The sequence below is a fragment of the Camellia sinensis genome, chromosome 11, assembly GCF_055761805.1.
Source record: "Camellia sinensis isolate YWXY chromosome 11, ASM5576180v1, whole genome shotgun sequence".
Taxonomy (NCBI): Eukaryota; Viridiplantae; Streptophyta; class Magnoliopsida; order Ericales; family Theaceae; genus Camellia; species Camellia sinensis.
In genome coordinates this window covers 122,713,257-122,739,910 of record NC_138971.1, presented here as the reverse complement: position 1 = coordinate 122,739,910, position 26,654 = coordinate 122,713,257, and the positions used below count along the sequence as shown (strand labels likewise).

Here is a 26,654-nt window from a genome sequence, read left to right as displayed (position 1 = left end):
AGAACAAGCAAGAAGCCTGCTCATGCCCATATGACCGAAGTGGACAAAATTTCTAATGGTGTAGATGACATCAATCTTTCTACTGTTGTTTCCGAGGCAAATCTTGTCGGAAATCCTAAAGAATGGTGGGTGGACACTGGTGCTACTCGTCATATTTGTGCCGACAAAAAAATGTTCACATCTTATTCTTCAGTGGACAATGGTGAACAACTTTTTATGGGCAACTCCTCAACTTCCAAAGTCTAAGGACAAGGAAAGATTGTACTAAAGATGACATCAGGAAAGGAACTCACTCTCAACAATGTGCTACATGTACCGGACATTCGCAAGAATTTAGTTTGCGGATCTTTGTTGAGTAAGAATGGGTTTAGGCTAGTTTTTGAAAGTGACAAGTTTGTACTTACCAAAAACGGGATATATGTAGGAGAAGGTTAAATGTCTGATGGCCTTTTCAAGTTAAATGTAATGACCGTTGTACCCTCAGTTATTAATAATACTACATCTTCTTCTTACTTGCTTGAGTCTTCAAATTTATGGCATGGTAGACTAGGACATGTTAATTATGGATCTTTGCGTAAATTAATTAATATGGAATCTTTGCCTAAATTTAACATTGATTCAAATCATAAATGTGAAATTTGCGTTGAGGCAAAATTATCTAAAACTCCTTTTCATTCAATTGAAAGAAGTACGGAACCACTTGAATTAATTCATAGTGATATTTGTGATTTTAAATCAATTCAAACTAGAGGTGGGAAAAAGTATTTTATCACTTTTATAGATGACTATACTAGATATAGTTATGTCTATTTAATTCGAACCATGGATGAAGCTTTGGAAACTTTCATTCAATATAAGAATGAAGTTGAAAATCAACTTGGTAAGAAAATCAAGAAACTTAGAAATGATAGAGGTGGTGAATATGAATCACCTTTTGGTGAATTTTGTAAAGAACATGGAATAATTCATCAAACCACTGCTCCTTACTCACCTCCGCAAAATGGAATTGCTGAAAGGAAAAATAGGACTTTAAAAGAAATGATGAATGCCATGTTAATTAGTTCTGGATTACCTCAGAACTTGTGGGGGGAAGCAATACTTTCTGCTAATTATATTTTAAATAAAGTACTCCGAAAGAAAATAAATCAAACACCTTATGAATTGTGGCATGGAAGAGTACCATCCTACAAATACTTAAAAGTGTGGGGGTGTTTGGCTAAAGTGACTATTCCTAGTCCTAAAAAGACTAAGATATGTCCTAAGACCATTGATTGAATTTTCATTGGTTATGCCAAAAATAGTAGTGCATATCGGTTTTTGATTCATAAATCAGAACATTCCGAAATGCATGTAAATACTATTATTGAATATCGGAATGCATCTTTCTTTGAACATGTATTTCCAAAGAAGACTGGACAAGAGACTAGTACTAATAAAAAATCTTTTGATGCTATTACTAGTCAGGATCAAGAACATGATCAAGAACAAGAGTTAGATCAAAATGAGGAAGAGGAACTTAGGCGTAGTAAACGTGCTAGAACCTCAAAATCTTTTGGTCCAGATTTTCTAACATATTTGTTAGAAAATGAGCCTTTAACTTTTAAAGAGGCTATGTCCAGTCCTGAAGCTCCTTTATGGAAAGAAGCTGTCAACAGTGAAGTTGAATCCATCTTGCAAAATCACACTTGGGAATTAGTGGACTTGCCACCAGGTTGTAAACCTCTTGGGTACAAGTGGATTTTCAAAAGAAAATTAAAAACGGATGGATCAATAGATAAATACAAGGGAAGACTTGTAGTCAAAGGTTTTAGACAGAAAGAAGGTCTAGATTACTTTGACACATACTCACCGGTTACTAGAATAACATCCATTAGAATGCTAATTGCCATTGCATCTCTATACAATCTAGAAATTCATCAAATAGATGTTAAAACCGCTTTCTTAAATGGTGAATTAAATGAAGAAATTTACATGGAACAACCAGAAGGGTTTTCTGTTCCAGAGAAAGACAAGAAAGTGTGTAAATTGGTTAAATCATTATATGGTTTAAAACAAGCGCCAAAGCAATGGCATGAGAAATTTGACAAGGCAATGATGTCAAATGGATTTAAAATTAATGAGTGTGACAAATGTGTTTATATTAAAAACACAGATAAATGTTATGTCATTGTATGTCTTTATGTAGATGATATGCTCATCATTGGTAGTAATAATGATATGATTAAAACTACCAAGAAAATGTTGAATAAACATTTTGACATGAAGGACATGGGCATTGCTGATGTAATTCTTGGTATGAAAATTACCAAAACATCAGAAGGATATGCTTTGTCACAATCTCATTACATTGAGAAAATACTTGACAAATTCCGCAAAGATGATGATCATCTTGCTAGAACTCCTGTAGATGTTAATTTGTATCTTTCTAAAAATGTACAGGAAAATATTTCTCAATTAGAGTATGCCCAAATTATTGGAAGCTTAATGTACTTGATGAATTGCACTCGCCCAGATATAGCTTATGCAGTAAGTAAATTAAGTAGATATACGAGTAATCCGGGAGTAGAACACTGGAAAGCAATTATAAGGGTTCTAAGATATCTCCGATTTACTCGTAACATTGGGCTGAATTATACTAGATATCCAGCAGTACTTGAAGGATACTGTGATGCAAATGGGATATCGGATACAAGAGACTCGAAGTCCACCAGTGGGTATGTCTTTACTCTTGGTGGGGCGGCTGTATCTTGGAAATCTTCCAAACAGACTTGTATTGCTAGGTCTACTATGGAATTTGAATTCATAGCTTTAGACAAAGCTAGTGAAGAGGCAGAATGGCTTCGCCACTTCCTTAAAGATATTCCAATTTGGCCAAAACCGGTGCCTGCTATATGCATACATTACGATAGTCAATCAGCAATAGGTAGAGCACAGAGTCATATGTATAACGGTAAGTCTCGACACATTCGTCGTCGACATAATACCGTAAGACAACTACTCTCTAATGGAATTATTTCCATAAAATATGTTAAGTCTAAAGACAACATAGCGGATTCACTAACCAAAGGGTTAGCAAGAGAGTTAGTTGAGAATTCATCGAGGGGAGTGGGACTTAAGCCTATGAAATAAGAGTTACCACAACGGCAACCTAACCTAGTTGACTGGAGATCCCAAGATCTAGGTTCAAAGGGACAACCGAGTTGTGATTGACTCAGAAGGATCACTGTGGAGTCCAACTCCTACCCATTTCTATGACGAAATAAGTGATGTCTGCAGCGATTTAGGTTAAGTAATACTTTTAATGATTCTTATATCTAGGTAAACCTAGTGGAGTATGGCAAGATACTCTTCATAAGAATCACCTATGTGAGTGTGAACTGGGCCGGTTCTATAAGATTTGTGAAGGGCTACAAGTCTTTAAAGCACTCATGAAGACCAGGTTGTTCAGGGCCAAAATGAACAAAATAGTGAGAACTAAACTGTGTCTGGGGATATACTGTGTGAGTTCTATTGTCTTGGTTTACACAAACGGCTGAACAGTTCAAGACATCATGTTCACTGTTTAGCTAGTAAATCCGATAGTGTCTCACAAGGGAAGGTTCAAAGCCAAAAGCTACCTATCCTTTGCAGAATATTTTCAATTTCTGTACTCTCTGTAATAGATCATGTTGTTGCATTTTTTCTCCGTCAAATTCCATTCATGTGGGGGATTGTTGGAAAATTGGTTTATATATAAGGCATATTTTGGGCCAACTTTGAGCCCAAAATTGAGTGGGCCCCAAACGTCTTTTGGGATGGGTCCGAAGAAGTGACGTGTTCCTTGCCACGTGGCAAGTCACACGGTGAAGATGGAACGTCAAAACCATTTATGAGTGAATGGGAAGTTGACGTCGTTTTCGGGTTTAACATTAATTTTTTAGATAAAATTCATTTGAATTTTTTTTTCAATAAAAAATTATTGTGGGAATTTAATTTAATTCTAAATTCAAGTTTTGGGTTCCTAAGTGGTTTCTTAAAATTTGTAATTGTGGAAATTTAATTTAATTCTAAATTCAAATTTTAGGTTCCTTAGAAGTTTCCTAAAGTTTGTACCTCTTTATTTATTTATTTATTTAACTATTTCAATAGTTTAATATATATATATATATATATATATTTGAAATAGTTCAAATAATAAATAAACCTATTGTCCCTTTGTTTGATCAACAGAAATCTTTCAATTTTGTTTTCAAAATGCCTACGGTCAAAACCACTATTCAAATTTGAATAGTAAAGGGTGCACCTGTTCATAGGTTTTGTGCACCTTTTCACAATTGTTTTTGGACCTGTTCACGGCAGTGTTGTTGCCTATATATACTGCCATAATTCCAGTTATTAAGGCCCCGAGAAAATCAGTCTAGACATTGTCTAATTTCTGTCCAATTTTTTTTTTCCTTCGTATTATTTATTCTTCATATTAGATTTAGGATAAATTAAAGAGAGTATTAGAACACAAGGTTTGGTTCGCCGAACAAATTGTTTGGAGTACTACTACAATTTGTGAAGATCATTGTATCCTGGGAGATAGACGCCACTCAACCGTAAGTACCATAGCGGGGCGAATCTGTCTTAAGGACAGAGTGTCACACACTCGACTTGATCTTGTAATTTTTATTTGGTTCGACAAAATAAATTCGGTATGTTATTTATTTATTTTGTTTGATTTTATTTCAAGTTATTTTATATACACAGAAGATTGTTCCAACAGCCCTTACTGTTCTGAAATATCGATTCCTGCAGAACCAACCGAGCCCCTTTGGATGGAAACTGGTGCTTCGGCTGATTGCAGCTCCTTCATGAAAGTAGACCCAAAGAGTGTTTCAAGTGTCAGATTCTTCCCAGAATGGGGAATACTATCAGCCTTTTCCTCTCTAGAGTTGTCAGGGGCAGTGCCAACAATTGCACCTTCAGAAATATGTAGTTTGTCAAAGGATCTGCTGTCTAGATTAGGGGATTGTGCGATGTCACATGCTTCTGTCTGTGCTTGGAGGGACTCATCCTCAGAATACTGCTGTTTCCATTGCCCGGGATTCTGCTTTTTCAGACCTGAATCGGAAAGGGGGTTATTCATCTAATTCATTGGAGTCTAGGTTACTCACCTCTATAGTCAATCCTACTCCCTCTGATTATTCTGATACACACAAATTGGTTCTTTTATACACATCAAACCCAGAGAAAATTCAAATTTCTCTGGGTTCAACCCAGAGAAAATTCAGTCCAACAACCTAGAGAAAATTCAGACAAACCAAACCAGAGAAACTGTGAAGAAGGCTATGCCGAAGCCGAGGGAATAGAGAAGATGGCCAATTTCCTTGAGCTGCAGCTATTTGAAGTGTAATGGATGATTACAGCCACCCTAAAGGGCTTTGAACTAGAAATATATGTATTTATCTGTGTTTTGGTTTTGTTGTGTGAAAACCTCCTTCATGCTTCTGAGATTGCGACTAACTAGTGTCTCTGGATTGGTAAACTTCAACTGCATCTGTATACAGTGGCTATATCGGTTAGGTACTGCATTAAAAAATTATTCAAAGGATCCAGAGAAATTTCAAAATTTCTCTGGAGAGGTAATATTGATATAGCTAGTTATCCTGCATGTTCATGAAACTTCCAAATCCTCTTGTAAATTTGCAGTTCTTATGTTGATTGATATGCTATACCTACTATTCCTCCTCTGTTATAAATCCTTGAATTTTACAAAATTGTTTTTTAAAAGTATACACACAAACTGGTTCTTATATACACGTCCAACCCAGAGAAAATTCAAATTTCTTTGGGTTCAACCCAAAGAAAATTCAGTTCAACAACCCAGAGAAAATTCAGTCCAACCAAACCAGAGAATTTTGTAACTTGTTGCTGAGAGCAGGCGGGCGAAAGCTCATGTGCAAAACCAACTTGAGCAGTCCGATACTGAGAGGAAACGGGCATCTGTTCATGATAGAATGAAGGTACCTGTTACTTACGACGATCTGATTGGGGAGGAGGATCCAAAAGACAAATCAACCTGATCTGGGAAGAACTGCATGTTTCTGTGGTTCGAACAGTTTTGTGAATTTTTGGTTCTCCAATTTAAATTCCTTTCCAGCATTCTCTTTCTCAGCTACCAAGGTAATAGAAGACATATTTTGCCTATTCTCCAAGAAAGGAGGTGTTTGTGTTTGGAACTTTAGATTAGTGCTTTGCTTCCAACTGTCAAAATTGAACTACTTATATACTCTCTCTCTCTCTAATTGTTGGGTTTGATTACTTGATTGTCCCCATCATCATACAAGCATTCAGCCTTTGTCCTTCATAATCATTTCCTTCCCAGAATTGTCATCAATTTATTCTCAACATTTTCAACTCAGAGAATTTCTCTGGGCAGAATTTCTCTAGATCGAATTTTCTTTAGACTGAAATTTCTCTGGATTGATGTTGAGAGACCTTAGACATCATGAAAATAGTTGATGTCCTTTATACTATAAAATCATAATATCAGGGACCTTAAAAAAAATACCCCCTTAAATAATGACTATCTTCATTTTTATCAATAATTCATTAATTATATGAATGTAAAAATGATTTTATCTCTTTTACACAATTTTGTTTTTCTTATTTATTTTTTTGCTTTCATAGTAATTGCATTGAGTATGCCCAAAACTGTGAGACTACTGGTAATTTTTTAAAATTTTAAGAGATGTTAATGTACTTTATCTTTTTTTTAAAAAAAATTATCTTTGGTGATTTTTTTTTTCAAATGTTTGAAAAAAAAATTCTGCTGTTAGTATACTCGATTAGGCAAATTAGAAAAATAACAAATTTAGGAAAAAAAGTATATTACTGACAAAAAAAAAAAAAACAAAAAACAAAAAACAAAAGAATTCAGATCTTTTTTTTTAACAGTTCAGATCTTTTTACATTAGATGTACTTGGAAAAGTAAAAAATTTTGACATAAATTTTAAAAAAAATAAAGAAATATATATATATATATATTGATACAAAACTCACTCTAAACACCATTAAAAGAATTAGAAAAAAAAATTCTTATAATTTAATACAAGCATATTAATTTATTTTCAATATATAATATGATATATAATAATGTGACTAAATAAGATAAATATATAATTTAGTGTAAAAATGATAATAATCAGTATGTTTGGTTTCAGTTTTTTGAAAATTGACTTTTTTATTTTTCATTTTTGTTTTTGTTTTTGTTGAATATTTTTAAAATTTTAAGTATTTTTTTACTTGTTTAGATGCACCATACTTAGATGTATTTAAATAGTGAAATATTTGTAAAAAAATATTTTAAGAAATTAATAAATACACAAAAATAAGAAAAATATACTGAATTTTTGTATTTTTTGTATTTTTAATATTTAGTAAATTTTTTATAGATTTTTTTACAAATATTATACTTTTTAAGTGTATTTATGTTAGGTGTGTCTAAAAATTAAAAAAAAAATGTCAAATTTTTTTTTTATAAAAAAATCATTGAAAACAAAAAGAAAATACGAAAAATAAAAAAATAAAATTTTATGAAAAGTGTTTTTTTGGAAACCAAAATGTACGGGAAAGAAATAAACCTTCTCGTATAATCCTGTTGATCAAGTCTGCGCTCCTCCGTACGCCGTCGCTTTACTCCCTGAAAACACAAACGTGAGCTAGCCGGTGGGTGTGTGTCGGAAACCTCTCCGATGCCTAAGTCAGCAAAATGGACAAGTAGACAAAAGCTCTGTGTATTCAGGAATCAAAGTAGTGTTACCTCTCTATAGGTGATGTTTGTGAGCTTTTATAGGTTCCGTGTGGCACAATCCAAGTAGGACTCTTACTCCTCCATGTAGAGTCCTCCTAGGATTCATACTCCCAAAGGATAATGCTTGTCCTTCAACACCCCCTCACTGCTTAAACCAAATGAGATGGTTATACCATGACCGGACTACCATACAACCGAAATAACATTGCCATGCTAGACTAACTGGAGCGACCGATCTAATTTGTTAGTTCGGCTATTCCTTGCTTTTCCCCTACCTCGGCTTCATATGCCAAGACCGAGCTATCCATAGAAGAGCTTAAGCCGAACTAACCCAAAACCAAGTCACGAAGAGGGCTTAGTATACTTCCTCACTTCTACCTCGGCTTTGCATGCCATGACCGAACTAACCAATTTGGCCGTGACAACCGAGATAACAACAAGGCCTTCTTGGACCGAGCTAATGAAAAAAGCCACTTTACTATGCCTTCCTTACTACGGCCCAAAGCGGCCCATTACCCAATCTCGGCCCAATTTATTCATACAAATTACCCTCTCAATTGCCCCTTAATTCCATCTACGCAGCATGATGAGATTACCTTGTCTTCCAGCCGAGCTAAAAAATATTAATCTTACTACTGAGCTAAGCCTTATGCTTTTCCAGCCGAGCTAAAACTCTTAGCCTTTCCAGCCGAGCTAGGCTCACACCGGTCTGTACCTGTCCGGTTCAAACGTCTCTTCAATCACAGCAGCTGAATCGCTTCTAATCCCTAGGACACGTGGCATACTCTTATTGGCTGAAGGTAGCTGTCACGCCGTCATCATACTTCGTGTTTTTTGAACAGTCCCGCCCAAATTTTGGGCCTTGCATCAAAACAAACTCCTTTTGTTTTCTCTTTTTGAATCATTACATCTTCACATTCACGTCTTCTCTCTCTCTTTCTCGCATTCCTTCTCGTTCTCAAGGAGCTCGTGTTCTTCACTGCCACTGCTTCTTCTTCAGTGCCCCTTCATCTAGTAAGTTACTCAAATCTATCTTTCTTGCTTTTGTTGTTTTCGTATTTGCTTTATACAATCCACAACAATCTGTTTCATGTGAAAATACTGTTTTTGCTTTTTTGTTGCCTTATTTTCTGGGAAAAAACTTCATGAGAACCCCTTGAACTTTACGAAGAAATCTGTAGAATACTCTGTTTGATTCATAAACACGTCTCAACTGAACTAGGATACTGTTTATGCTATGTGTAAGTCTAGCCAGACTATTCAACAGAACCAACACTTGTACCAGTAGTTTTAGCAAGTCAAAAAATCATCTTTTTCTAATTTATCTTAGTCGAGATAACAAACCGAACTAGATCTGCACTTAGCGTGTTTAAAGGCCTCAAATCTGATCGAACTATCTTGGGGCTACACCAGCATTCGTAGTTCAGACCGAACTAAGAAAGCTGCCTCTAGAATTTTAACCGGTCTAACAAATCACTTGCCCCAACCGAGCTACCAAGCACTTTGCTAAACCGAGATAGGACCTGCAACATTTCACAAAGCCGAAGTAGGACTTAACTTGTTTCTACTTTGTAGCACGGTCTTAAGATCTGTGCTTAACACTTCTGTTTTTCACTTTGCAGACTTAGGTTGCCCAGGCACTCCTTTTGATCGCTCAACCGAGCTACGCAGCAACATTTTCCAACCGAGCTAGCACCAAGCATAATTTATACATAACTTAGGAGTAAATGGGTAAATATAGGTTCTTAGTAGAAACACCAGGTGGCTTGGCCGAATTCCGAAGGGATTATAACATCCCTGACGATGTCCACCTAACCTTAGCCGAAAAAGATGTTATACCTTGGGGAAACCAAGACTTTGTACCCTTCACCCTTTTATCAATAATAGAAACCGGACTAAGATTTCCAGTCCAACCCTTAATTTGTGAATTCCTTAGGCAAACGAGAATATGCCCAACCCAGCTTTCCACCAACTCATACCGCATAATAATGGGCATAGCCAAGCTAAACCGCCGAGCTGGCATTAACCTCGGCTTAGCTGAAATCTTCCACCAGTACTCCATATGGTCAAAAGAAGACGGCTGGGTTTACTATCTTAGAATACGCCGCCGTTGAGAAAAAATAATAAAAGACACACCGGACAAAGACTTGAATGATGATGACTTTTTCTGGGTGTCTGGCAATTTTGAAGACCAGCAAGCCCAGATCCCGGGCCAAAGTATAAATTGGAATAAAGGAGAACCTGGTATAATTACTTCGGTTTGTTGGCATGCTTTGTTTTATTTCGGTTACCTGCTCCTGAACCGAACTAACAGTTTGTCTTCTTTATGCAGATTCAGCCCATCTTCAATCCTTGTACAGTTACCCGAACCTGAACAATATTCGTGCCGCACTTCGTTTTCCAGAAAGAAGTTGGGCCAAACTTCTAAATTTCGAACCGACATACAGATACAGTGGCCGCCGAAAAGCCAGAGTAACTGACTTTTTGTTGCAGGACGCCCCAAAACTGGACCCAACCTTGCCACAAATTATACTAATCCCACTGACTGCTGAAGAAGAGATGGCCAAAATGAACAGAGTTAGGGCTCTCTTGACCGAGACTAACAGGGCTGAGGTACCACCACCAAACCAAACACAAGAAACCGTGGTGGCCCTACCATCACAACAACCCTCCTCATCACGCCGAACTAAGCGCGCCCGTAGTACCCAGGGCGAACAATGCTTAGTTGATGAAGACGAAACCACTCTGCCACCAAGCCCTCCACCGAGCTCGCAACCGGAGCACGCCGACCGAGCCAGCTCTTCCAAATGGGCACCCAAACTGACTTTCCAAAACCGTGATATTCAGGACACTGATTCAGTTGTTGCTGAAAAAGACCATTTGATGGCTTTTAACCTTGCCAAGAGTGTGTGCCTTCCAGCGGATATGGAGCACCACAAGAACTTGACCGAGCTGAAGGCCATCCGCTCGGCCACGAAATCCATGATCCTGGTAAGTTGTTCTTCTTGTCTCTCTAAATATCACCAACTTTTTGTTCGATTTTGACTTTAGTTTCTTTTTCAGGCCGTGCAAAAGGGCCAAATTGCGCATAAAAAGGTGTTGGAGCTCAGGAGCACAGCAAGGAAAGCCATGGCAGAGGTTGAAGCAAAAACAACTGAGCTGAAGGAGTCCCACCAGAAAACGGCCGAGCTAGAGGCCGAGGTAGCTCGTCTGACCGGACTAGTTACCTCGGCCGATGCAGACAAGCAAAAGGCCCTAGCTGTGATGAAGGATAAGTACCTTCGTGAGCTAGTCAAGCTCGAAGGTAAGAAGGATGCCGAGATAACGGAGCTGAAGAAGAAGGCAGAAGACGCCGAGCTCCGGGGTTTCAAGGAGGGCGAAGCCCTTTATATCAAACAATGTGAAGCAGCAAAGGATTTATTCTTCAAGTGCGGCTGGAGAGGTGCTGTGGAGCAGCTCGGTTGTGGGCCCGACACCGAGGTCTACAATGCTCCTCCGTACTTCATTTCGGCCTCACTGGCGGAGTATGCTGCCGATCTTCAGAAGCAATTTCTTGAAGAATGTGGAGATGACGGCTCTTCTTCTGAAGACGACTCCCAGCCTGGTCGCCAGCCTACTCCTCAAATTCCAGCGATCTCCAATCCCCCAGCACCTGATGCTATAATTGTGTCTCCAGCTGAGCCGAACCCAGAGGAGCTTGTTTCAACCGAGCTCGGCCGAATTCTGGTGACGACCGAACTTCCTGCTGAGACCGGACTCAAAGTTGAGCTGGATGCTGATCTGGGCGATCTCTTTAACTGATTTTGTATCTTCTTTTTTCCTTTTTTGTAACCGGGCTGTGGCCCCTCCTATGTACTTGTTTTGAGTTTAATCAATGCATTCTTTTGTTCCAACTGTTATCTTGATTTGCTTTCCTATTTTTGCTTGCTTTCGGACTGCAACTTTGAACGAAACACAATATTTTTCGACCGAGATACTTTATTCCGGTCTTAGCTAAGCAATCTGACTGAGCTTATAAGCCAACCACTCTTTAGCCGATATGCGTACTTCGGCTGAAGAGTACCAAGAGTGGTTTAATCCAGTCAACCATTCTTCAGCCTATACCCTTATTTCGGCTGAAGAGTAATAAGAGTTGGTTTAATCCAGCCAACCACTCTTTAGCCGATGTCCTTACTTCGGCTAAAGAGTACCAAGAGTTGGTTTAAACCAGCCAACCACTCTTTAGCGGATGTCGTTACTTTGGCTAAAGAGTACCAAGTGTTGGTTTAATCCAGCCAACCACTCTTTAGCTGATGTCCTTACTTCGGCTAAAGAGTAGCAAGAGTTGGTTTAATCCAGCCAACCACTCTTTAGCCGATGTCCTTACTTCGGCTAAAGAGTACCAAGTGTTGGTTTAATCCAGCCAACCACTCTTTAGCTGATGTCCATACTTCGGCTAAAGAGTAGCAAGAGTTGGTTTAATCCAGCCAACCACTCTTTAGCCGATGTCCTTACTTCGGCTAAAGAGTAGCAAAAGTTGGTTTAATCCAGCCAACCACTCTTTAGCCGATGTCCTTACTTCGGCTAAAGAGTACCAAGTGTTGGTTTAATCCAGCCAACCACTCTTTAGCCGATGTCCTGGCTAAAGAGCACTAAGAGTTGGTTTAATCCAGTCAACCTCTAGATTGGTTTTTTCAGTCAACCTGAAGTAGAGTGTTTGGTTATTCCGACCAAACGTCCTGCAGCTTGGATCCTTATCTTGGGCTTATGAAGGGTGTTGGTTTTTCCAGCCAACTTTTAGATTGGTTTTTCCAGCCAACCTAAAGTAAAGTGTTTGGTTATTCCGACCAAACGTCCTGCAGACTGGATCCTTATCCTGGGCTTAGGAAGGGTGTTGGTTTTGCCAGCCAACTTTTAGATTGGTTTTTCCAGCCAACCTAAAGTAAAGTGTTTGGTTATTCCGACCAAACGTCCTGCAGCCTGGATCTTATCCTGGGCTTAGGAAGGGTGTTGGTTTTTTTAGCCAACTTTTAGATTGGTTTTTCCAGCCAACCTAAAGTAAAGTGTTTGGTTATTTCGATCAAACGTCCTGCAGCCTGGATCCTTATCCTGGGCTTAGAAAGGGTGTTAGTTTAATCCAGCCAACCTCTAAGTTGGTTTTTCCAGCCATCTTAGAGTAAAATGTTTGCAATGTTCCTAACCTCACTAACTTTTATAGAAAACAACTATGCTGAAAAGAATCGACTTGTTTTATTGAGGAAAGAAAAAATTACACATGTTTGAAAGCTAAAAAATAAAATAACTTGAGATTGGCGGTGTTCCATGGCCTAGGGATTGCTTTGTCATCCTTGTTTTCTAGGTGGTATGCCCCTTTGCCTGCTAACCCAACCACTTTGTAAGGACCTTCCCAATTAGGTCCTAGCTTGCCATCTCCTAGCACCAGGGTGTTTCCCATCACTTTGTGCAGCACCCAGTCTTCGATCTTGAATTGCCTTGGATGCACTGTTTTGTTGTATTTCCTGGATAACTCTTGTTGATATAAGGCAATGTGGACTAGTGCTCTTTCTCTTCTTTCTTCGGCAAGGTCGAGCTCCAATGCTATGGCTTCTCCATTTAAGTCTGGATCAAAATTTTCGCTTCTAATTGTGGGGAGGCCAACTTCCAGTGGGATTACTGCTTCCATGCCGTAGGCTAAGGAAAATGGTGTTTCTCCTGTTGATCGTCGAGGTGTGGTGCGGTAAGCCCATAAAACATGAGAAAGTTCCTCTGCCCACTTGCCTTTTACCTTCTTTAACCTTTTTTTCAGTCCATCCAAGACAACCTTGTTTGATGCTTCTGCTTGGCCATTTGCTTGAGGATATGTTGGTGTAGAATTGTAGAATTCTATCTTGTATTCTTCGCAAAAGCCTCTAAAGATTCTGCCATCAAACTGGGTGCCGTTGTCTGATATCAGGGCTTTATGTATGCCGAATCGAGTAATGATATTCTGCCAGACGAACTTCTTCACATCTTTTTCCTTGATTGATGCCAATGCTTCTGCCTCCACTCACTTTGTGAAGTAGTCTGTTGCTGCGAGAAAGAACTTCCTGTTTACGGGCGCTGTTGAAAGTGGTCCTACTATGTCCAAGCGCCACATTGCAAAGGGCCATGGGCTGGTCAGTGGTAGGAGTTCTCTAGCCGGCTGATGTATTTGATGTGTGAACTTCTGACATTTCTCACACTTTTTCACATACTTCTCTGAGTCTTCTTGCATGTATGGCCACCAGTATCCTTGCGAAATGGCTCTGTAAGCTAACGATCTTCCTCCTTGGTGGCTTCCGCACACCCCTTCGTGTATTTCGAACAAGAATGCTTCTACTTTGCTGGAGTGGACACATTTTAGATAAGGTCCTGAGAATGACTTTTTGTATAACGCCATGGATGGGGAGAGCCAGAATCGCTGCGACTTTGCGCGAATTTTGTTGGCTTCTTTCTTGTCTTCCGGTAAGATGTCGTCTTTTAAGAACAGTATAATGGAATCCATCCATGAGGGGCCTAGTTCGGCGTAACATACCTCTTCTACTTCGGGGTCTTCAATGCTTGGCCTCGGTAGGTAGTTAATTAGTAGTGGGTGAGGGATGGATGTATCTGCCATTGACGCAAAGCCTGCTAGTTCGTCTGCTCTGCTGTTTTCCTCCCTGCCAATCTGTTCTATCCTTACTACTTCAAATTTCTTGATCTCTGTTCTTACCAATTCTTGGTACTTGGCCATCTTGTCATCCTTTGCTTCATAGTCACCAAAAATTTGGCTTACCACCAGCTGTGAGTCGCTGTAGACCATTAATTCGGTGGCCTTCATGTAGAATGCTGATTTGAGTCTTGCTAGAAGTGCTTCATACTCCGCTTCGTTGTTTGATGCTGGGAAGCCAAGGTTGATTACTTGCTCTACAATGAGGCCGTCTGGTGAGATGAAGACTATTCCAAGTCCTGCATCATGCCGGTTGGATGCTCCATCCACAAAGTGCTTCCACATCTCACCAACGAACAACTTCCAGCAAGTGGAGAGGTCAGATGATGTTGTGGGGTCAAGAATATTGCTGGTGTTTTCTTCAAAGTCCATGCTTGTCGTCTGCCCCTCGCTATCTGATTGTACCAAGTCTTTATTTGTTGGTGAGTCTTGGCTTGGTGTAGCATGGTTTGCTTTTTCGTTGCTGTCTTTACTCTGGTCTGCCAAGGGGTCTGACTGAATATCCTATACCAGGGGTTGCGCTATTCCAGCGTCAACTTCTATTCCTGGTTTGGTTGTATCAGTCAGGTCGACTGGGCAGATATGATGACTTCCTGGGGTGAATTCTGCGACAAAGTCTGCCAAAGCTTGGGCCTTTATTGCGGTTCTGGATTGGAACTTGATGTCAAATTGTCCCAACTCTACTGCCCACTTTAAGATTCACCCTGAAAAGTTTTTCCTCTCAAACAGAGCTTTTAATGGAAAAGCTGTGAGGACAACTATGGTGTGGGCATGAAAGTAGTGCGACAACTTCCTTGAGGCCATCATTAAGGCCAATGCCAGTTTTTCCAGTGGCAAATACCTTGTTTCAGCACCCAGCAATGTCTTGATGACATAATAGATGGGCAGATATTGAATTCCTTCCGCACGGACCAACACTGCGCTAATAGCGTGCTGAGAGACTGCGAGGTATAGGAAGAGTTCTTCTCCAGGTATCGGGGTGACCAGCAATGGTGGAGAAGACATGTATTCCTTCAAGCTTTCTAGAGCTCGGTCGCATTCTTCATCCCACTGGAACTTGGCATTCAATGCTTAAAAAAATGATCGTAGTCTGTCTGACGACCGGCTAATGAATCGGTTGAGTGCAGCTGCCATGCCGGTGAGATGCTGCACTTCTTTTACTGAGTTAGGCCTCTCTAGGTTCTGAATAGCTTTGATCTGGGATGGGTCTGCCACAATACCCCGGTTGGTCACTAGGAAGCCTAGGAATTTGCCAGATCCCACACCGAACGCACACTTGGATGCATTAAGGCGCAACTTGTGCTTCTTCAGAATCTGAAACATCTCACCTAGGTCCCTTAGATGGTCGTTCTCGTCTTTGGTTTTGACCACCATGTCGTCGATGTAAGCCTCCATTGTTTTGCCTAACAACGGCTCAAACATCTTGGTGACCATTTTCTGGAATGTTGCCCCTGCGTTCTTTTGGCCAAAGGGCATGACCTTATAGCAATAGAGTCCTCTTGGAGTGGTAAAGGACGTGCCCTCCTGGTCTAGTTCGTACATGGCAATCTAATGGTAGCCTCTGTACGCATCCAGAAAGCTAAGTCGGTTGTGCCCCGCCGTCAGGTCTACTAGTTGATCTATCCGTGGTAGGGGGAAGCTGTCCTTTGGGCATGCTTTGTTGACTGTCTTATAGTCGACGCAGACACGCCATTTGCTATTCTTCTTTGGTACCACGACTGTGTTGGAAATCCATTTGGGGTAGTGCACCTCTTTGATAGCTCCTGCCTCTAGCAGATTTCCCACCTCTTCTGTCACTATCTCGGCGTGGTGGAGTGCCGATCTGCGAGTGCGCTGAATGATTGGTCAGGCAGATAAGTGGACATTAAGTTGGTGACAGATGAAGTTTGGATCAATGCCTGGCATGTCGTAGGGTGTCCAGGCGAACACTTCGATGTTAGAGGTCAAAAATTCCAAGACCTCCAATCTCTCAGTGCTAGACAACGACGAACCGAGCAAAAAGAACTTATCCGGGTTCTTTTCATCTATTCTCACCTCTACCAAATCTTCCACCACTTTTTGATCAGCTGCTCTGCCGACTTCTGCGAACAGTTCATTACTCTCAGGTTCTTCCACCGAATGTACATATCCCTTGGCAGCGCGGCTGCCATTGGCCGTGACAAAGCATTGTTTAGACATAATCTGGTCTCCAAAGACCTCTTCAATTACTCCAGTTCCGTTGGGGAACCGCATTACTTGATGGTAGGATGATGCTACCTATTTCATGGCATGGAGCCATGTTCTTCCCAAGATTATGTTGTAAGTGGAAGGGACTTTCAATACCCAAAATTCCATTTGTTTTGTCACGCTTCCTGTCCTGACTGGCAGGATAATTTTGCTGACTGGCCATTCTGGCATTGAGTTGAATCCGATCAGGAGGAATACAGCCGGTGCCAGGTCTTTGTCCTCCAATTTCAGTTGTTTGAAGGTGTCGTAATACATTATCTCACACGAGCTGCCTTGGTCTATCAGAATTCGTTTGACGTCATAATCCTTGATACGGAGGGTGACGACCAGTGCATCGTTGTGGGGGCAATATATTCTTTCCAAGTCCTTGTCTGAAAAAGACATGACGTTCGTGGCCTCTGTTCTCCCCTTTTTGATGGTAGGTTGGGCACTTAGTACCTCCCTTAAGTGCTCAGCCTTCTTGATCGATCCTCTGAGCTCGCATACACGCTCAGGTTCGAATACTCCATGTATCACATTGATTACACCTTGAGGTGGGACGTCAATTGGCATTCCATTAGGGTGATTGTGATCCTAGGGGACTGGTTGCGTCCCTCTTTCAATGTATTTATCCAAGTGACCGGCTGCCACCAACTCTTCCAGATGTTGTCTCAATGGCATACAATTTTCAGTGCGATGCCCCTTTTCTTTGTGGAAGGTGCATCGTGACCTTTCGTCGTAGTCTTTCTGTGCTTCGCCTAGTTTAGTTGGCCATCTGACGAAAGGCTCATCGCGTATTTCACTCAGAATCCGATAGATCGGCTTCTTGAATACCGTGGTTATGGCAGTACGGATTCTCAACCATCTTTTATCCTGGTCTTCCCTGTTGTCTCGCCTGCCTCGTCCGTTTTTGTTTGGACGTTCTACCGCGTTGATTTTTGCTGTGGTCTTTTTATCTGGTACTGCAGTCGTGCCAGATTTTGCCTTAACACGGGCGTCATCCTCTTCCACCCTGATGTGCTGATGCACTCTTTCCATCAAGGCCTCCATGGTGAGGGGTGGTGTCATGATGATTGAGTCCCTTAGTCTGTTTCTGACTGGAAGACCTCTTTTGTACTGTGCAATGGCGAGATTGGTGGGGCAGTCCCCAATCTGGTTAAATGTCTCCCAGTAACGACTATTGTAGGATCTTAGTGTCTCTTTTTCACCCATGTCGATGGAGAGTAATTGGTCAATCTCCACCGGGGTTTTGGTGTTCGTTCTGAACCTCGTGACGAACGCCTCCGCCAATTGTGCCCAGGAGGCTATGCTGCCTTCTGGAAGTTTTTCGAACCAAGTTAAACCTAGATTACCAAGGCTTGATGGGAAGAGGATGCACATCAAAGCCTTGTTTCGCCGATATACCGCCATCACCTGGCGGAAGTGGCTTAGGTGTATGTAAGGGTCCGTCTTCCCCTCGTATGTGGTAAATTTGGGCTGAATGAAGCCTGAAGGTAGGGGCGCGTTTTCTATTGCCGGAACGAACGGCGAGGTCTGCAGCCTTGCTAATGCTTTGTCCGTTGGTTCGTAGGCAGGGTGCGGTAATGGCATTCCAACTTCAACGCTTTCATGCATCTGAGGAGCCAACCGCTGAAGGGCAGATACCCTGCGAGGGTCGCGCGCCCTAGTATCTTCCTTCAAACGTGCCCTTTCTTCCAGCATGATCCGCAAATCAGATGATTTGGGCAACTCCGTTTATCTGGATGATGTCTGGTGCGAGCGCGAGGGTCGATAGGTACTTCCCTCTGTGTAAGACCTTACTGATCTCGTTCTCTCCGACCTGGAGAAACGAGCTCTGGAGGTTCTGGATTGAGTATCGCCTGTCCTGAGGCTCCTACTTTCTGCTTGTGATGGTGTGGAATACTTTCTACGGTCTTCTGAGCGGCGAATGGGCGTTTTGCTTTTGTGCCCCTCTCTTGTCGCCACTTCTTTTCCCTTTATCTGGCGTTTCATGGCCTCCATGTCCACCGCCATCTTCCTTATTAATTCATCTTGCTCCTTTACGCGGTCCTCCAGAATTTGAGGATCAATCCTCTGCCTTTGTCTGTCAGGACTTCGTCAACGAGAGTGACGGGGGCTGTTAGTCCACCTCCTCCCCCTTGTATCCCTCCTAGGATTTTGTCGCTGTGGCTCCAAGTCCGCCATGGGAGGGATAGAAGGTAGGCCTTCGCGCCTTGCACCCCCCTCTGGTGTTTGTCCGTCGATGGCGGACTGCGGCAAATCTTCGTTGTGCGCCATTACTTCTATAAAGGAGAAGCTTGATCAAGAGGTTTTGTTCTGTGTCTTTTTCCCACAAACGGCGCCAATTATACGGGAAATAAATAAACCTTCCCGTATAATCCTGTTGATCAAGTCTGCACTCCTCTGTACGCCGTCGCTTTACTCCCTGAAAACACAAACGTGAGCTAGCCGGCGGGTGTATGCCGGAAACCTCTCCGATGCCTAAGTCAGCAAAATGGACAAGTAGACAAAAGCTCTGTGTATTCAGGAATCAAAGTAGTGTTACCTCTCCATAGGTGATGTTTGTGAGCTTTTATAGGTTCCGTGTGACACAATCCAAGTAGGACTCTTACTCCTCCATGTAGAGTCCTCCTAGGATTCATACTCCCAAAGGATAATGCTTATCCTTCAACACCCCCCTCACTACTTAAACCAAGTGAGATGGTTATACCATGACCGGACTACCATACAACCGAAATAACATTGCCATGCTAGACTAACTGGAGCGACCGATCTAATTTGTTAGTTCGGCTATTCCTTGCTTTTCCCCTATCTCGGCTTCATATGCCAAGACCGAGCTATCCATAGAAGAGCTTAAGCCGAACTAACCCAAAACCAAGTCATGAAGAGGGCTCAGTATACTTCCTCACTTCTACCTCGGCTTTGCATGCCATGACCGAACTAACCAATTTGGCCGTGGCAACCAAGATAACAACAAGGCCTTCTTGGACCGAGCTAATGAAAAAAGCCACTTTACTCTGCCTTCCTTACTACGGCCCAAAGTGGCCCATTACCCAATCTCGGCCCAATTTATTCATACAAATTACCCTCTCACAAAACCAAACAAGCTATTTTTTTTTTCTTTTATATAACTAACAAATTAGTGATAAAAATATAATTAGATGTTATATAATTTAAAATTTTAAAGTAATTTAAGGTAATTACACCAAATTTTTAAAGTTCAATGTAATTCTTTTTTAAACCTCAAGATAATTACACCAAAATAATGGTTCACCTTCTTATACCATATTTCACTTCTAGGGTGGTAAGAACATTCCAGCACATTTTAGTTGTCTGTAGAAGTATCAAACTTCGAGAGAGACAATTTTATTGGTAAGGGTGTTGGAAGAGTTATCAAGAGAGATTATAAATAGATGATGAAGCTCATGTTCGATTTATGAATGAGTTGTATGTGAGGGAGGGAGTGAGGGATGTCGTACCAGTAAGAAAAGTAAAAAATCAAAGGCCTATTTTGGCAACATGGTTTGTAGTCGCTTTTTTTGGTTAGTAGCAAAAGTTAAAAGTTGACTTTTTTGTTTTTTTTTTTCATTTGAGAAGTTAGTTTTTAACCAACGGTGAAATTATAATTTTACCCTCATTGGTCAAAATGTGTTACATAGGTGAAGTTGTAAATATTTTAAATAAATTGGGGTAGTTTAGTCATTTTATTATGATTTGACATCATAAACAAACATTAATCAAAAAAGTCAAAAGTCACTTTTTATCAACTTCTCAAATCATTTGTCTAAAAAAGCCAAAAACTTGGTTAAAAATTAAAAAGTCATTTTTTACCATCTTCTCAAAATAAGCCAAAGATAAAGATAATGAAGTAGACATAAATAAAAGTGTTTCAAGTTTTGGTTGTTGTTGTAACAAAATGTATTTAATTTAATCAATCAGACACACGTAGAACATGTTTGTTTATCATTAGAAATTTATTTTTGAATGCTTTTTAAAAATAAAGGGTATGTTTAGTTTGAGTTTGGGAGATGAGTTTTAGAGATAAAAAGTACGAAAAGTTATTTGGTTTGGTTTTTTTCAAAAGATGTTTTGGAAAATTATTTTGAGAGAATGTTTTGGAAAAAGTGATTGATTTGATGTGTATAAGAGAGAGATTTGTTTGGAAAACTTATAAACCAAACAAGTTTTGGGAAATTTTTTTGGAAAAATTTGTTTGGTTTGATTACTTTTGAAAACTTATTTGTAGAGAATTTTTCCCAAAAATTTTTGGGAAACACAAACCAAACAAGGCCAAAATAAAATTATAGTGTGTTTTATCAAATAATTGATGAATAGCCTTTGTTTTGTTTGTCTTTATTATTGGAGATGCTTCAAATTTATTTATATATATATATATACTCGCACACTGGCTTGTGAATTCAAAATAACATTTTTAAAAATATTTTCTTTATAATTTTAAGTCATTTATTCCTTTTCCTTTTTAGTTTAATCTTGATTTTGGAGTCGATTAGCCCTTAACATAATTTAACAGATTTTTTTTTGTTGGGAAATCCATATATATATGGGCTCTTTTTTGATAAATCCTATTTGTAACTGTTTTATTCCATAAAACCCAAACTATTTCTGAATATTCCATTAGGTCCATTAATTGTAAAAGGACGAAATACCCCTCCTTCGCCTCTCCCGCGTGTAATCGATTCTACCAAAACCCATTCCCATTCCAACTATTCAATCTACAAAATTTCCAAAACAAAAACTGAATCAGGAAACCAGATTCACATCGCCTCCAGTAACTCTAGATTCACATCGTCCAATCAACATCGTCATCGTCCACTGTCGACCCCAGATTCCTCTTCATCTCACTGCTGCAAAGGTTCACATCGGAAGGAGGGTGCTTCTTCGTCGTTGGATTGAGTTTATTTCATCCATTGAGAGTGACCATACCCACCCACCATGAGGAACAAAAGTAAGCAATACCATTCCCCCTTCTGCTTTTCAATCATAATGTGATCACCGATGTATACATCCATCTTCTGGTTTTCAGATTTGAATTTATAAACATAGATGTTTTCGGAATTGATTTTGTAAACATAGATGATGTGAAAATTTCCATTAGTGTTGATTACTGGGTAAACTTACATTAGTAGACACTGATGTGAACATTCACATCAGTGTATAATGATCTGAACATTCCTATTAGTATTGATTACTGGGTGAACTTACATTAGTAGATACTGATGTGAACATTCACATCAGTGTATAATGATGTAAATGTTCACATTACTGTCACTGTTGATATTGTTTGATTGTTGATGTCCACAGAACCTCCAACCTTCACTCAACAATGTGATGGAATATGATGTAAATATTCACATTGTCACATCAATGTCATACTTGTTTGTATTGTTGGGTGTTGTTTGGTGCTGTTGGTTCCACCCAATGATTTTTAGCAAATGATAACATAATGTGATCACCCATATAAACATTTACATTGCCCTGTAACTGTTGTTGTTTTCGTAATTGATTTTGTAAACACAGATGACGTGAACATTCACATTATTGTTGATTATTGGCTAACTTACATTACTAGACACTGATGTGAATTGTCACTGTTGATATTGTTGATTGTTGATGTCCACAGAACCTCCAATCTTCACTCAACAATGTGATGGAATATGATGTAAATATTCACATTGTCACATCAATGTCATACTTGTTTGTGTTGTTGGGTGTTGTTTGGTGCTGTTGGTTCCACCCTTTGATTTTCAGCCAATGATAACATAATGTGATCACCCATGTAAACATTTACGTTGCCTTACAACTTTTGTTGTTTTTGTAATTGATTTTGTAAACACAGATGATGTGAACATTCGCATTAGTGTTGATTACTGGCTAAACTTACATTACTAGACACTGATGTAAACATTCACATCAGTGTATAACGATGTGAATGTTCACATTACTGTCACTGTTGATATTGTTGATTGTTGATGTCTACAGAACCTCCAAACTTCACTCAACAATGTGATGAAATATGATGTAAATATTCACATTGTCACATCAATGTCATACTTGTTTGTGTTGTTGGGTGTTGTTGGGTATTGTTTGGTGCTGTTGGTTCCACCCAATGATTTTTAGCAAATGATAACATAATGTAATCACCCATATAAATATTTACATTGCCCTGTAACTGTTGTTGTTTTCGTAATTGATTTTGTAAACATAGATGATGTGAACATTCACATTATTGTTGATTACTAGCTAAACTTACATTACTAGACACTGATGTGAACATTCACATCAGTGTATAACGATGTGAATGTTCACATTACTGTCGCTGTTGATATTGTTGATTGTTGATGTCCACAGAACCCCCAATCTTCACTCAACAATGTGATGGAATATGATGTAAATATTCACATTGTCACATCAATGTCATATTTGTTTGTGTTGTTGGGTGTTGTTTGTACTGTTGGTTACACCCTTTGATTTTCAGCCAATGATAACATAATGTGATCACCCATGTAAACATTTACATTGCCCTATAACTTTTGATGTTTTCGTAATTGATTTTGCAAACACAGATGATGTAAACATCCACAGTACTATACTGGGTAAACTAACATTAGTATACACTGATGTAAACATTTACATCAGTGTACAATGATGTGAATGCTGAGATTACTGTCACTGTTGATTGTTGAATGTTGTTTAGTGCTTTTGGTTCCATCCTCTATTTTTCAGCCAATTAAATGTTCTTATTTGAATACCCAGGTCTTCCCATAGATTTTATGGCAAGCGAAAGAGAGACGAATCCCGTGCCAAAGCCAAATAAGAGACTCATTACATCATGAGGGCGCATGTATACCGTAAAGACATTGTTGCCAGCCTGGATCGCTTTAAATGGTGTCAAATAAGAGTCTCATTAGTACACATTTTTTTGAACCACAGAAAGACAGTGCAATGTGAAAACCTATAGGTGGGGGGTGTCCACCTATCACTGTTACCCAAATCTGTTATCCACATTGAAGACAATTTAGTGTCAATAGGTTTTACATATTGGAGCAGACTAGCTTAATTGTAAATCAAGTCCATATAACTGCTTGTACAGATATTTTTCAGTTAATATATGTATATGAATTTTCAGGGCTATTTTGCGTTGGTCATGCACATTGAGATTGTATTTTTTTTTTTTTTCTGACACATGACATGATGTGAATGTTCATATCACAGAATGATCGTACACTTTCTTATGTTTTAAACCATACTACATGGATATGAATATTGTTTAAAGTGTTCGTGTAACACAATATGACAGGTGTGAATATGATATTTCTTAACACAAGTCAATATTCACATCTATTAATTTGATGATGTGAATATTCACATCACAGCTTCTGGTTATTTGAATGACAACAACGATGTCATGAATATTCACATCTTCTGAGTTGATGATGTGAATGGTTACATTGATGTAAACGTTCATGTCATCTACTTTGATGTTGTTAACAGTAACAAGAAAGTGAACATTCACACCACAGAAATGTTTAAAATTTCAACTCATGTGCAATTATTCACATAATGTGATTATATTACACAAGTGTGAAAGTTAACACCATGCATTCATCCAAAACACAATAACATAAACATCAGATTGGTACCTTAAAAAATTAAAAACAAAACACAAATCAAATACTAATGCATTAGTATATTTGCCAACGCAACGTAATCTTATTGTAACACAATCTTTGCCAACTGACACAATCTTTGCCAACCGACAGAACAATGAAATAGAACCAGCAGACAACTCCCCCCATTTTTCACACAAACAGTCTACCAAATGCGAATAACACAATGCGTGGGCAGCATTTATTACAGTGGTACTGCAACCATATGTATACACCAACATCATAAAGGTATTCATCTCCTGTAAAAACACAACAACACAACAATCAACAAATATCCAAATCGATATGAAAATTCACATTATGCAAAAATTAGATGAATACATGTACAGTTCAAGTGTTACATCCATAATTCACATTAACAAGATGTGAATATTCACATTGATATATATACTCTGAATTATATCATCCACACAAAGCCTCATTAAGCAAATATCAAAGTAAAGTGAGAACATCCACATTATTCACATAATATTACCACGATGTAAACATTTACATTGCCACATATACTCTGAATTATATCACCCATACAGAGCCTCATTAAGCAAACATCAAAGTAAAATGCAAACATCCACATTCTTCACGTAACACTAACATGATGTAAACATTCACATTGTTCCACAAACTCTGAACTATAGCAGATCAACATTCAACACTAATCTGATGACCTTCCCTCCACATGACCACGATGTAAACATTTACATTGATTCATAAACTCTGAATTATATCATTCACACAGAGCCTCATTATGGATACATCAAAGTAAAAGGAATATTATAACATTCTTCACATAATCTGAACGACCTCCCCTCCACAGTACCACGTATGATGCATGTAATTGAAAAACCAGAGCATCCGATCCATAGCAATAAAAAAACAGAGCATCTGATCCATCATAGAAATCAAAACATAAAGTGAACATGTATTCATAACCAAAATGATACTAACCTTAATCATGCAATCCTACAATTGTCCAGAAACTCGAAAACAACCACTTTGAAGTAGTTATACTCCAGAAAATGTGAAAATCGAACAATATGAAATTCGTCGTCTTCACTTGAAAATCACCGAACCAGAGCAACAATGAAACCCTAGCACATCAAAGTCTCAGAACGATAGAATGATAGCATGCAAGATAGAAATGTATCCATTTGAATTAGAATGATAAAAACTGCCAAAATTGAATGACGAAATCACAGGAACGTGTTATGTATTAACACAGTGTATATATATATATATATATATAAGGGCATAATAGTCCATGTAAAAATATAAAATTAGAAAAATGGATTTTATGGAATAAAAAGAAAAGTATATGGGACTAATCAGGTTATAATATTCCTTTGTGGACTTAATGGGTTATAACAACTCTAAAATGGATTTATTAATAAAAATCCCTATATATAATTTTGTTTCCTTTTCCTCCTAGCTTTGAGTATAAACATTTTGCCGAATATAAACAAAATTAGTAGGGGTGAATATGATTTGGATTGGATCAGATTGGAGTAAAATTATGATCAATCCGTTATCTACGGATCCTAAAAAATTGTAACCAATCCAATCCGTTTAAATTGTGAAACCAATTCGAATCAATCTATTTAAACACGGATTGGATCGGTTTAGGATCAGGGATTTATATAATTAAATAACAATATATATATATATATATATAACACTTTAATTTCATAAAAATATAAATATAACATCATATTAATTTCACAATAGCAACATGTTTTTTCGTAATAGCGACAAATTGTTCTAGAATTTAAATAACCATAAGAAAACTAGTTCCACAATAAGTATTTAGACTATTACAAATTAACACTAAAAACTAGCTAACAAAAGTAATAAAAGAAGATACTATGCAAGTTTAGTTTTTTATTTAAGTTTTATATGAAATAAGAGAAGATACTATACTGGAGGGTGTATAATAAAAATATAGACTATTTATATATGGTCCGGATCGGTTCCAATCCAGAATTGTGGGATTCAATCCGGAATCAATCCGTAAATTACGAATTTTTAATTTTTCAATCTAGAACCAAACTACGAATTCAAAAAATCAATTCAAACTTACTAAATTAAACTAGACTCGATCGAATTACGAATTTTACATCTCTTACTCAGTCCTACAAAATAGTCTGTCATATTCTCTAATTTCTATTTTCTGTTTCCTTGGACTATTCTATACACGAGTACATAGCCTTGATTGATAAGCGCACATCATTGAATCTTGGAGAACGACCGCCAAAAGTCCATCTGCACCGAGTGGAGACGAAA

The 26,654-nt window shown here is 38.8% G+C and overlaps 2 long non-coding RNA genes across 2 annotated transcripts; one reads left to right on the top strand and one right to left on the bottom strand.

Moving 5' to 3' along the window:
• The first annotated feature begins 21,278 nt into the window (after positions 1-21,278).
• On the top strand, positions 21,279-23,841 carry LOC145803231 (uncharacterized). The gene is made up of 2 exons (XR_014345357.1): positions 21,279-21,655; positions 23,464-23,841. It is a non-coding gene; the product is annotated as an uncharacterized LOC145803231 (long non-coding RNA).
• Positions 23,842-24,233: 392 nt separating this feature from the next.
• On the bottom strand, positions 24,234-25,597 carry LOC145803230 (uncharacterized). The gene is made up of 2 exons (XR_014345356.1): positions 25,323-25,597; positions 24,234-24,616 (listed from the first exon to the last, which is right to left on the bottom strand). It is a non-coding gene; the product is annotated as an uncharacterized LOC145803230 (long non-coding RNA).
• Positions 25,598-26,654: the final 1,057 nt, after the last annotated feature.